The 12,864-nt window shown below is 36.5% G+C and overlaps 1 protein-coding gene across 1 annotated transcript in view; it reads right to left on the minus strand.

Annotated features, from left to right (window-relative positions):
* Nucleotides 1-12,864, minus strand: part of UNC13C (unc-13 homolog C) — a 216,060-nt gene that overhangs the window by 167,878 nt on the left and 35,318 nt on the right. The gene's annotated exons all lie outside the window — the stretch shown is intronic.

The raw sequence follows: 12,864 nt of genomic DNA on the forward strand, positions 1-12,864 counted from the left end.
AGACCCAGAAATACATAAGCATCTGCAAAGCTCAATTTATTACTAATTCTATCATGAACTAGGAAAAAAGTACTGGCAGATATAAGCAAAACATACTATATTTTCACTATGTAGTCATATATCTGAATTATTTATCTTTTTATACCAATTAAAATGTTCCAACTTATTGGGAAAACAAATACTATACTGTCTTACTCAACTTATATCGTGAACTTACCAACATTACAAAATAACCCCCCCACTTTTTAATGAAATGTTCATTCTTAAGTCCACAAGCCCAGACAGTTTCATCAACATTATAGCATTAGAAAGCAAATCAGTTACAAATCAATGCATTGCATTAGCTAGAACAGTGGGAGGTACATTCGGAATGAAAATAAGGAATGGAAACAAAGGAAGCTGAAAAATACATGTTGACTAGACACAAAAATACAAAGAAGATACATACCTGGATTAAATTCTTCTTAAAAATAAAATACAAATTACATACCACCATCTTCATATTATTTTCCATTTACGCAGAAATACCGTACACAACTCCATTACTATTTTGCCGTTCTTCCTTCAGCCTTAAAAACGGTACAATACAACATGAGGCTGCTTCTCAGTGATTCGACTCAAGTGCAATCAGGCATGCTGTTAGTCCGCAGCGGTATCTGTTCTAAATTCCACTGTATTCCCTAGGCAGCATTAAATGGTGTGGGTTTTTTTTTTTTTTTTAACTCCCTCTCCTGTTTTTTTTTTCTCCCTCTGCAACTTGTGCTAACAGCTAAGACTAATCACGGTGTTAGCAACTAATTCATTCTGCAGCTCAGCTTTATTTCTCCTCTATAATAGCAAAACAGGAGTCACTGACCTACTCCTGCTCAAATACAACATCAACATGAGAGAATAGTAATCATCCTGGTGTTTTATGTGCTGGTAACTTCAGCCGTTGCTGTGTTCTCCTGCCACTGCTTCTGAATGCAGTATTCGTTGCAATAGCCACAGCCCTCCTGTGTGGAAGGCAGCCCCTCTGCTTCACAGAGAGAGTACAACAGGCTTATTGAGAACCCTTGCTCACAGAAACAACACATGCAGTGCATCGTGAAAGCTAGCAGGTGCATCACTGGCCACAAGGATAATAGTGTGAGATAGTACCTCTTGCTTGGGAGGGCCATGTTTCACCTAACCTTTTATTTATCAGCATGACATAACCAAGAGAAATAATTATATAGCTATTTCTTTCAGCAGTGCTTTCATCAACAGCTGATCATTTTTGGTAATGAATCTGCTAAATAGATTCATAACTATTATCATTCCAGGATTACTTAAGGATGCTCCAGATAATAAGCAGCATATCATTCTGATTTCCATGAAAAGTACTTTGTATGCTCCTAATTAATACCTAGACGGTAGGACTCAGTAATTTGTTTACTGGGATTCAAATAGCAGAATGGATTATTACTGTGCATGCAGTGAGTAAATTATCCTGTACAGAATACAATGGGTGTTTTTTCAAATGTTAACTGATTTAACAGCGTGTTTAAGGGCACATTTAGCCTTAGATATATTGAAGATACATTTAAAACTGATACACGAAGAACTACAAAATACATCCAGCATGATCCTATATAAAACCATTCTACATACAAAGTATACGCATAATCTAAGTGTAAAAGTTTCACAAAACGTGTACATGCATAACACCCCATAGGTGTTATGCACCTATGGGGTGCATAGGTATACTATTATCCTTTTCAACCTTGGGATATAGCAGCACTGAAATGCCATATAAAATACTAAGTTTTCAATTAGTAAATTATGTATGTTTCCTGTATAAAAATAAAACTTTGGACTTTCTGGTAATAGTTGAATTACAAGCTTCTCTGTTACAAAATGTGTCAGTTATTTACTTAAAAATATATATTAAGGATACCTTGAATAAAAGGCAGCACTTAAAAGTGTTTAACAGCTTCTGGTAATGTTTATTTAAAGCTTATTGGTTGTAGCTTTCACTTTCTGCAATCCTTGAATTATTGTTAGTAATGAGATCTTGGGATACAATGCTTTTTGAGTACAATTTATAAATGGAACAGTTCTAGAATATTTACATACAGTAGTAATGTTATTATTTTGGAAATTTTTATATCATTGTAAAAATAATTATGGACAATCATATTTATTATGTCCTGCTGAAATGAATGCAGCCTATAAATACTCCATTAATTAGATTTATAGTTAAGAACCAGATGAATGAACATTTCATTATTCAAATCTTATTGTAGTTATTAGCCTGTGGCAATTACTTAACATTCTGTCTAAACTTGAGCAAACTGATGCTTCAAATCTGCCATATTGCACGCCAACAAAGAATACAATAAAACTTTTATATAAGCATATAATAGTAAATAATCCACTGATATCAATACTCAGTGATATAGTCCTGATTACATGAGACATAACACTAACGCCTCTCAAAATCAACAGGACTGCTTATGTAAGGATTAAAAAAAAAAAAAAAAAAAATCGGGCAGTTTAATGAAGCATGGCCACCCACAGTAGATACACACAACAGAAATAAAGTGGGGTTTTATCAAGATTAAGCAAATGGTCTTGAGACTACAGACAGTAAAAACAGTAAATATTGGGAATGTTTTTCAAAAATATAAGGTTTTGTCATTTAATAAAAAAATGTTTGCAAATAATAGTAACCCATAACGCTTAGACTAGCATTGTCATCTTCAAGCAAGTTCCTAAGCATTGACCCTGTTTATGCTAATCTGTTACGTTACCAGATGTTGAATGTTTCAGTTAGAAGCCACTTACTTGATAGCCCAGCGTAAGCAGGGAATTTTGCTCTGCCAAATGTATCATTCAATAGATATTTAAGAAGGAAAACAAAAACCAAATGAAAACAAAAAACAAAGACCTTCAGAACTAATTATGACTTATCTACCCTGGAATTAAAATTCCATGTAGATTTTGCCCAAGCCAGCAAAATGCTGACTTTGCTTGTAATGATACTGACCAATCAAAAATCTAGTTTCATGTATAAATACATACTAATTACTTGCAATTAGAGTTACCCAGATTGATCTTCACAATAAAGTTATGTTGCACCTCTGTTCACACGATCGTCCATAGATATGACGTTAAGAACTTTCTACAGTAAGTATATGAACATAAGTTTTCATTCTGTATGGCAGCTGAAATTCTCACAGTTCTGGTAGCCCATATACTTGTAAGCCAGTGACCAGAATGAAACTACCATGCATCTCAAAAAGGCACCCATGTCAGCCTTCAGTGAACTAACATGAAGGAGCAGATTGCACACGTGGGCCATTTACATTTTTGTGGTTACTTGCCAGCATCCTCACATGTTGATGAAGGTGGTCTTAAAAGAATCGCCTCTTTAAGGGTTCACACTGATTGTACTTCACAAACACAGTGTTAAAGATACGACTCCCACACGTAGAAGGAACAGGAGAAATACAGACTATTTTACAGAAACGTTGTGATTTGTTACACAATTCTCGCCAATTCTTGTACCTTAATAGAGAAAACCAACAAAAATCCAACAAAATCAACGACCACCCACCACAAAAAACCCCAAACCACACCCCAAGCAAAAAACCCAATCCCCAATGGGCAGCTATAAGCCTTCGTGGAGAGAACAGCTGTTCTGTGTGCCTATTTCCAGGATTATGTGACCACAACTTTCAGAGATTATTCTTGAAATTCTGAAGAAAAAAAGTCTGTTCGGCAAAAATATTTCAATCATTTCCATCACTATTTTTAATAAACCCAGCATTAAATAACATAACTGTTATAGATATTATTTGACTTCTATGAATACTTATATTGAAATGGTAATAATTATTAACCAATGGAACAACTTAGAAGTAATTTATATCTCATGATGGATTTCAGCCTGAAAGTTGGAAAAGCTGTCACAGAATTAAGCTATGTTTCTCTCACCCCCCACCTCCTCAGTCTGGCTTGAGGGGTGGCTATTTCTTCTCTTTCATTAAAAAAAGGCAGTAACTGTGCAAATTCTTAAATCTGAACAATCGATTAAAAATAAATCTAATCAACCAGTTCTTAAATCATAATATTCTGATCTAATCAGAGATGTCCAGACTGGGGGTGTGTGTGGGGGGGGGATGTCTGGGGTGTGTGAAACTGCTCAGAGCGGAAAGGAAGCTTCCCCCGGCCACCTCCCACGGCAAGGGCGCGGAGCCGCCCTCAGCGCGGAGCCGCCCCCTCAGCGCGGAGCCGCCCCCGCCGCCCGAGGGCGGATCCCGCCGCGGGACACGGAGCGGAGCGCGGCCATGCCGCTCCCAGCGCGCCCCCTGCTGGCGGCTCGGCGGCCTCGCCGGGAGCGCTGCGCACGCAAGTGCTGCGGCTGCGGCTGCCCTCGGCTGGGGTAGGTGCGGAGAGCCGCGCCGAGTGAAGCAGGTACCGCACCGCTGCTACTGAATTTTGCTTTAAACTATGGCGTGTTCTCACGTCTACAGGTCTTAACAGAATTTCTGGTCTGTAGAATTCTTAATAGAATTTCTAGAAACCTATAGGATACAGCATCCCCACACCACCTTTTTTTTTTTTTTTTTTTTTGAAACACAGAGTTTTAAAGATATTCTTCTCCATACAAAATATTTTTTTCCCATACAACAATTATTTCCTTTACTGTAAAGCTTGGTGACTTCTTCTAAAAAGAAGACTTTATAGTCAGAGGGGGAGAGAGAAAATAACTATTCATGAGATACAAATCGGCTATTTCCTAGGCACATGGAATCCACCTGTGAGCTAGTTTAGACTTCAGATGACTCCACGTGTTTTGGAGCTTCAGAAGTTATGAAAGCTAAGGCCATTTCTTATTCCACACTAAATCTTTTCCAAACACTGCTTCCATAAACCAGTTCCTAGGTTTATAAAATTACACAGTTTATTTCTGTTAAGTAAAACCACTTTTGAGATTTTTTAATAGCAATTAAAAGGGAACAGGCAAACAATTTAAAAACATAGCAGCTTCTTACCAGCTGCAATTAAGCAAAAGTTGACCCTGATTTCAGAAGGAATCACAAGAAGAAAGGCCAATAATTAGCATATTTCAGGAGGAGAGAGCGAGCTTTCTCCCCATCCAGATGTATCATGCACCCAAAGTCATAACGATATGCATTTGAAGGCATGACTTAAGAACGACATACTGAAATTTTACTCCTGAACTTTTCTCCTCTCCTTGCATTCTTTCCTTATGACTATTTTGTTCACTGTTGCCCTCTAAGAATGTGTCTGTTCTAGAGACTGTTTAATTTTTTTGTTCAAGAAAGTAGAATGTTTGCAAAAGAATTTTTAAAAATCAAGAATCCAAATCAGTTGCCACTTTTCACATTAGAAACTGGTTTTAGTTTGATGTGTCCCTTTATGTTTTGCCATAATTACAAGTTCTGCAGTAACTGATCTCTTACAGATACTACTATTAAAGCATTCAACTCTCCGTTAATCACAGAAAAGACACTATTTCTGTTTCTAAATATTAAATTATTGTTCTACTAAACTGTCTCTGATTCTGGAAGAAAACACCAAAAGTTTCAGCAGAATATGAATCTTCATTATTCTTCCACAACAGCAATATAACTAATTGTGCAGCTTTGTACTTTATGTAGAAAAATATGCTGATCTTTACAGAAATTAATGTGAAAGGGTGAAGGACTCACATAAGCATTATATTTCAGGCATATTCTTATTTTTTTCCCAGCTTTATCCTAAAATTGTCAATTATCATCTGCATTATGCAAATACTTATTTTTACTCTCTTAAAATTACATATAAACTTATTACTGGTGCTACTGACAGGAAAGTATAATGAACTCAGAGTAATATAATTTGCCTGCTCTTTCACACTTGCCCTATTATACAAGTCAATTTTTATTATTCCTTCTTAAAAGTAATTTATTTATATTGATTCTTTACACCTTGGTTCCAAATAAAATAACCTTTACAATATGGAAGTGCTGCCTCAGATCTAACTACGTGACAGACTTTCCTGGACCTTTCCTGTCTCAGGTCTACCAGTGCATGCATCCTAGTCCCTCACAGCTGAGGAACTGATTGTTACCTTCAGCCTGGGAGTTCAAGATTCTTTGATCCAAGGTCTCCTCAAATACAGTACAGGTGTATGACCTTGGCTGAGCTTTACTGAAAAAGCTGTAATTACACTGTGAGCAAGGCAAGAAGGGGGAGCTGTGTGCATGCATGCAGAGACCAAACAAACAAACAAACAACCCCAGGGGGAAAAAAAGTTAGCAGCTCAAGGATTTTGGAGGTAACATACTGGTACGAAAAGCAATAAAAAGGGACGGGAGGAGGAAAGAGAATCCAAGGATGCCAATTCAGTATCAGCAAAGGATCAGCCCATTTCAAGGAGTGGCAGAGGTAGCTCTTCACTGCTTTCCCAGCCCAGTGGAACAGGAAACTAGAACAGAAACACTCAGTCTTATCAGTGTGATGCACATATCAATGTTTAGCTTGGTAACTTCCTAATCCCAGCTTTCTGTTGCTCATATTAAGAAATAAATAGTTGCTTTGGACTCAGGTCACATTTATCTTGCTTGCAGAGTCTCTTTGCATATGGTAAAGTTCATTGGAACAAAAGTGACCTAAAGTGGGAGAGTTACAGCACCTCCATTCCCCACAACCCTCAGTTATATACTTAAATTCAAGTACATACTTAACAGCACTACAAACAGCACTAATTATGAATCTTATTAACACTTGCCATGAGTGGCAGCAGCATGGAAAGATTCAGCAATAAAGAGCACACCATTGTCTCAACCATCAAACTGGAAAATAAAAATTTCTTCTGTAGTGAATTAAAACATCCAACCCCACTAATCTGAAAATGGGTAAGGAGGGTAGATCACAAGAAAGATCCATAATGATGAAGTAGGAACTCTAAGGCAGATGCTGCAAGGATTCTAGAAGCTCAACACTCCTGCATTCCTGCTCACAGTGCTGGGATTGCCAGAGCAAAGGGTTACATCATTTATCATAAACTTGGAAGCAAGGTGATTTGCTCTTCTGGATCTCTTTTTTACCTGAGCCTTCTCTCTCTTGCCATTTCTTAAACTCCATCAATATAACTCATCAGTTTTTCAATGTATGACCTGTCATTCTCTTTGCCAGGATTCAGAGTTCATCAGTGCATCATTCTTGGCTGCTGTCAGCTCTCTTTCCTATCCTAGATCTCCCAACAATATGATTGCTGTTTGTCTCTCATCACTCTGGGACTTCTTTCCCTTTCTCACCATCATGAGAGGTACTCTGCCAATCCGTATAATAACAACCCCAACTCAATAGATTCTTTCCTTCACAACCCGAACTACTCATCTTCAGTACCTTCACAGCATTCCAAAAGCCAGCTTTTGCCTCCACAGAATGGTGCCCTTAAAGGACAGCCTAGTTGATTCATACTAACTGCCCTATTTTTCCCTGTTTCACGTGAAGCGCACATTCTCACTTGTAAACTTTCCGATGAGAACCCTGTTGAGTTTCACAGTCTTCCAAGCATTGCCTCAAATGTTCACAAAATGCTCTATAATTCAATTACAGATATGCTCCAGGAGCTGTATAATCCTATAGCACATTGACTTAGCCACAGGCTACCAATAAAACCAGAAACAAATCATTTAACATGAGTCCAAAGACAACCTGCAAAACATTATGACATGGTTATTCGAAATAGGTATTGAAAAAGGAGGAAGGGAAATAATGTTACAATGGTCCCTTTTTGAACGCTGAAGCAAAGGAGAATTGAAGTTTAACTGTGGAAGAGAGTATGTTACACTCCTGTTTGTTGATTTTCTTTTATGATGGTCAAGAGAGAAAGCTTAGGTTTCTTACCCTCTATTGTGAATAGTGATATCTCACTTTTTGAAGAGGAAAGCAAAGTGATAATTCTTTTTCTGACCTTGCCTAACAGAATCCTCAAATAATGGTGCAGCAGCTCATAAAGGTTTCTCCCAAGGTCTATCATTCTTAATACCTTCAATTAACGGAAGAAAGCAATTTTCAGCTTTCACATTGATTTTAAGGGGGGGGGGGGGGGGGTGGGGGGATAAATCACAACATACCTAAACTCACAACAGCACAGGAAGATTTAAGTTAAAATAAGCCTTCAGATAAGTTAACTGTAGTTTTATTCAGATAGAGGACCTCTCGATTTTCTTTTCTTCAAAATTCCATGACTTTTCAATACATCCCTTCCCCCCCCCCCCCCCCCAAAAAAAAAACCCCAAAACCCCAAACACCCAACTTTCAGAGGAAGTAATTCCAGGGGGAAAAAAAAAAACCAAAACAAATATTCTAGTGAGTTTGTTTAAAAAAAAATAGGAAAGAAAAGAAACAAAAGCATTTCTTTGTTAAAAGTTGAGATAAGTATGATCTTATCTTTTTACATAGTATATATCCTGCACAAAGGCCATGAGACATGGAAGACAAGGTGGTGGAATAAATTTTAACTTAAAACATAATCCAATTATAATTAACTTGTGCTAGATAATTTATCAACAGGACAGCATAAAACTTGTGATTGCTTCCATACAACTAGCAGCTATATTTATTGCTTTTTATGACTTTCCTTCATGCCTCTGATGAGAGAGCTGCTATCCTGACCTATTAGCTGAATTACTAATCCATTATCTCTACTTAGAACCATGTATTCCAGGCTGCAATAAGGATGAAGTCATGCATGGTTTTTGAAGTCATGCATGATTTTTGAAGCCATGCATGAAGATGAATCAAACTCACATGATCTCTTTGAGGAAATAATGTATGCTATTTGCAAACACTGTTCCCCTTGTTGTGTGTTGAGTGGCCAAAACACAAGTGAGATACATTCTTGAACTTCTGTCTTTATTAGTGAATCAACTTTTGTCAACGTAAACTTTCCAAACACCACTTTTTGAAAGCCTCAAGGGCAACTATGAAGTGATCTTAGAACTTAGTCCAATCTCCCCATCTTGATCCTTTTATCTTCTTCACGTAAATGCAAACAGTTCAGACACAAAATAGTCAAGATCATTTGTACCATACAAGTAAAACTGCTTGATATACCCATTCAATAATTTTCTTAACGTAACAACAATAAAAAAAGAGAGTGATTCATAAAGAAAAGACATCCTGGAATTTCCTTTAACTCCTCAGATATTTTGAGCTTCCTCATAACCTAAATTAACATTCTAAACCATTGTCAAAATGCCTTAAAGTTGACAAATTTGCACTGATACTAAATTGACGTAAATGAAAAGAAAGAACACTTCAATATTTTTGTTTTCAAATTGTCAGTTTGTCACTTGGTTTAAATGTTTCATGTTTGAAATTCACAAAAATTTAAGAAATGCAGCTTGTTTGCTGACAGTCATTTAGCCCAATCAATGTGCTGAGTGTCAATTATGATCATTTTTTAATTGTATCAGGATACAAAATATCTAGTATTAATGCTTAATGAAAATGAAATAGCTGTTTATTCCCACTTGAAGACACACTTGTATACAAAATATTACTTGGAATGCAAGGTTAAAAAATTGTTCAACTGAAAGATTGATTTTTTAAAAATTTGCAATTTCTTTGAGCCTACTGAAATCTTTTAAGGGGAAGCTTTGCATTAATCTCAAAGCCCCATGGCTCCTAAACAAAGAATGATTTCTGCTTACCCAGTACTAAATTCCCATTGTTGTCACTGTATAATATCTGCCTAAGTATTAGTTTATCAAGTTCTGTTTTTGAATAAGACAGTAGATCAATACTGCTGACAGAACTAAGCTACTGATAACTTCTCTGTTAGTGAGCATTCTCATACTGACCCTCATCACTGCATCCATCATATAGTCAACCATGAATCACAGAGAACAGCGTAAGAACAATCCACAGTAAACATTTAATTCTATTTCATCTTTTTTTAATATTGGAATGCACACCAATATTTTTTTTATTTAATAGCATTAACTGTGACAGCTATAATCATTTTGCAAACTAAGAAATAAGGCGTGTAGGAAAGATTTGCCTAGGCAAATCTGTGTCCCTACCACTGTTGATGTCCAGGTTATAAAAGCAGTCAATACAGCACCACTATTTCACCATTTTTTGTTTCAAATACTCACTGTTATCACAAAACACAGTTGTGGAATGATACAAGGGGTAAGTCACACGAGTCGTCTCCTGCTTAATGTTAGCCTTATGAATCAATTACTATGCTCTCTGTTTAAAAAAAAAACCCAAAACATATCCACCTCAGAGAGGTGACAATCATTTATTCAAGTGATTATATTTCAGCAGCAAAACAGTCTCTACTACACATAAGATTAGTAGCTAAAGATATAATCAAAGTGACATACACAGCTGGGGTGGGAGGGAGGAAAAGGGAAAATCCATTTGATTGTATTCAAGGCTGACGCTGAGTTAAAAGAAAAAAACTTCTAAATGCCTCTTTTCATAATTCTTGCAGTACTTCATAGCACTCATTTCAAACCTGTTAGAGAACTAAGGAAAACAAACCTGCACCTGTTCACTGTTCCTAGCAGTACAGTGAACATGATACTGAAAAACAGATACCATGGTTGGATTACTGTAAAAGAATTCTGCTTTGGATTTTTGTTTTCAATCAACAAGCCGAGCAGCAATTAAAGAATGCTATTTAGTCCTGCATTGTCTTTTTAAAAAAATATTAATTCCTGATATGCAGCTTTTCCTCAAATGCTTAACTCCTCTCCCCTCTTAAACATGGGAAAGGTTTCCCCAATACTTCTATCTCAGCATTTCTATGACCTATACGATTGCAAAAGGACCTAACTGTTACTATTCAAACAGACGCCGAGGCAACTTATTGCACACATTCTCCAAAACAACAGTCTGGCACTTTTCCTATCTGGTCCATGTTTGAGTAAATATTCATTAGCTACAATGCCTCTGGTGAACCACTGGATGTCATCTCATATTTGATCAGAACTGCTTAATTCAATTTCTTATTTCCATACATTAGCATTAAAAGCATACATGCCAAATATTTTTACTGGAATTTAGCAACCTATATGTTTTCTAGTGCAGTAAGAATTCATATTTGTTTCAACCTGTGAGGAAATTCCTGAAGCAATAGCAAGCCAATTCCTCTTTATGGGCAGGTATTTAGTAATTATCTATTTTAAAGACCATTCCCTAAGAAATCTCCCCACGCACACCCATCTCTGTTCCAATCTAAACACACTTCCCTAAGCCTTCAAGAATAGTTGGAAAAAAAAAAAAAAACCAAACCAAAAAATTGTTACTTCTCTGTTCTTAAAAGCCTCCAGTGATTGATACCCTAGCTACATGCTGCTCCAATGCCTAAAATTCTTCCTCGTAATTACTAAAGGTCATTATTCTTTTTCCAGTTCCTTATGGACAGGGACAGTTCTCTTCTTGTGGATGCAGGATCTAACAGTATAAATACCTACATATAGACATGGCTTTTGGTGAAAAATTATTTTGCTTTATCTGTTTGCTTGCATCCATTATGAGGCCCTGCGAATATTATATCTTGTGTAAAACACATCAAGATTGTTTAGTGTTTTGATCTTCTTGTGCTGCTTGTTCTTTTTGTCAATGGCCCTTTTTAGCCACAAGAATACTTGCAAGTGTAAAGCTTATTTTGATTAAGCATTGGCAGGGATTCATCCTTCATGCCTCTCAGATTTTCTGAGCAAAAAATGGCACTTAATGTCACATCAATTGTATTAAATCAATGACAGGATGATACCAGATTTCTGAAAACCAGTTTATCTTCAGGAAGAAAAGACAAAGCCAAAAGACCAAGGCAACCCACAACCTAAGCCACTGAAGCATAAAGGACTAAAGACATAAGTGTATTTCAGGCAAAATAACTTTATCAGGAGAAAAATCTTATTCAAATTAATTTGTAGGTAAAAAGAAGAAAAAGAAATTCTTTACATTTAAGCAAACCACAAATCTGATGTAATAAGTGATCAGATCATACATTTCATTTTGCTTGGTGTGAGATCTCTTAATGTGTGCATGGGGTCAGGAAAATCATAAGCTTAGTTGAATAAAAAGCTAACGTAATTTTGCATGATATATGCATCTATTTTTCACTAAAAAAGGCTGTTTATTAAGAATAGGTTTAGAACAGAGGTCTGACCAATCTTCAAGATTAGGCACCTACTTTATGCAGACATCATAAGAGCACAAGCTACCCAATTGAGAATACAAAAGGTGTCCATTTCCCCTTATTACCATTTCCATTATCATGGAAAAATCCTAATATAATGTTCAGTTATATAGCATTAGAATGATTTAAATACTTTTTAGATTAAGGCTTCCTCTCCTTTGATATCTACATCTCTCTCTGCAAGACGATTCAGCCCTTCAAGAGCCATGTTTTCATAGTCTCCAACATCCCAGATTTCTACTAAATGTAGAATTAGAAGCATGTGAAGACCAAAATTTAACACATAGTTTACAGTAACTCAAGATTTAAATGATCCCTTAAATACTTACAGAAATTTTCTGCTTCTTTTCAAAAAGAGTTTCGCATGAGGTTTTTGCTTACATCTCTCATACACCTGATCTTCAAATTCTTTAAAGACTTACAATAACTTCTGAACATCTTTCAGCCCCAACCTGACCTTAAAGTAACTGCTGAGCAATTTGTCCTTAGTCCAGTGCGGTGAGATATTTTGACTACTTTGCTACAGAAAACAATTCAATTGTACAGACAACCCAAGGTTCCAGCTTATGCATATTAACTTGTCTACTTAACCATCTTACAGCTGCCGACCTCAAAATTACTTTGAAGAGTGGTAGTGGGAAAAGGGGATGTTAACATTG

This window comes from Balearica regulorum, chromosome 12 (assembly GCF_011004875.1).
Source record: "Balearica regulorum gibbericeps isolate bBalReg1 chromosome 12, bBalReg1.pri, whole genome shotgun sequence".
Classification (NCBI taxonomy): Eukaryota; Metazoa; Chordata; class Aves; order Gruiformes; family Gruidae; genus Balearica; species Balearica regulorum.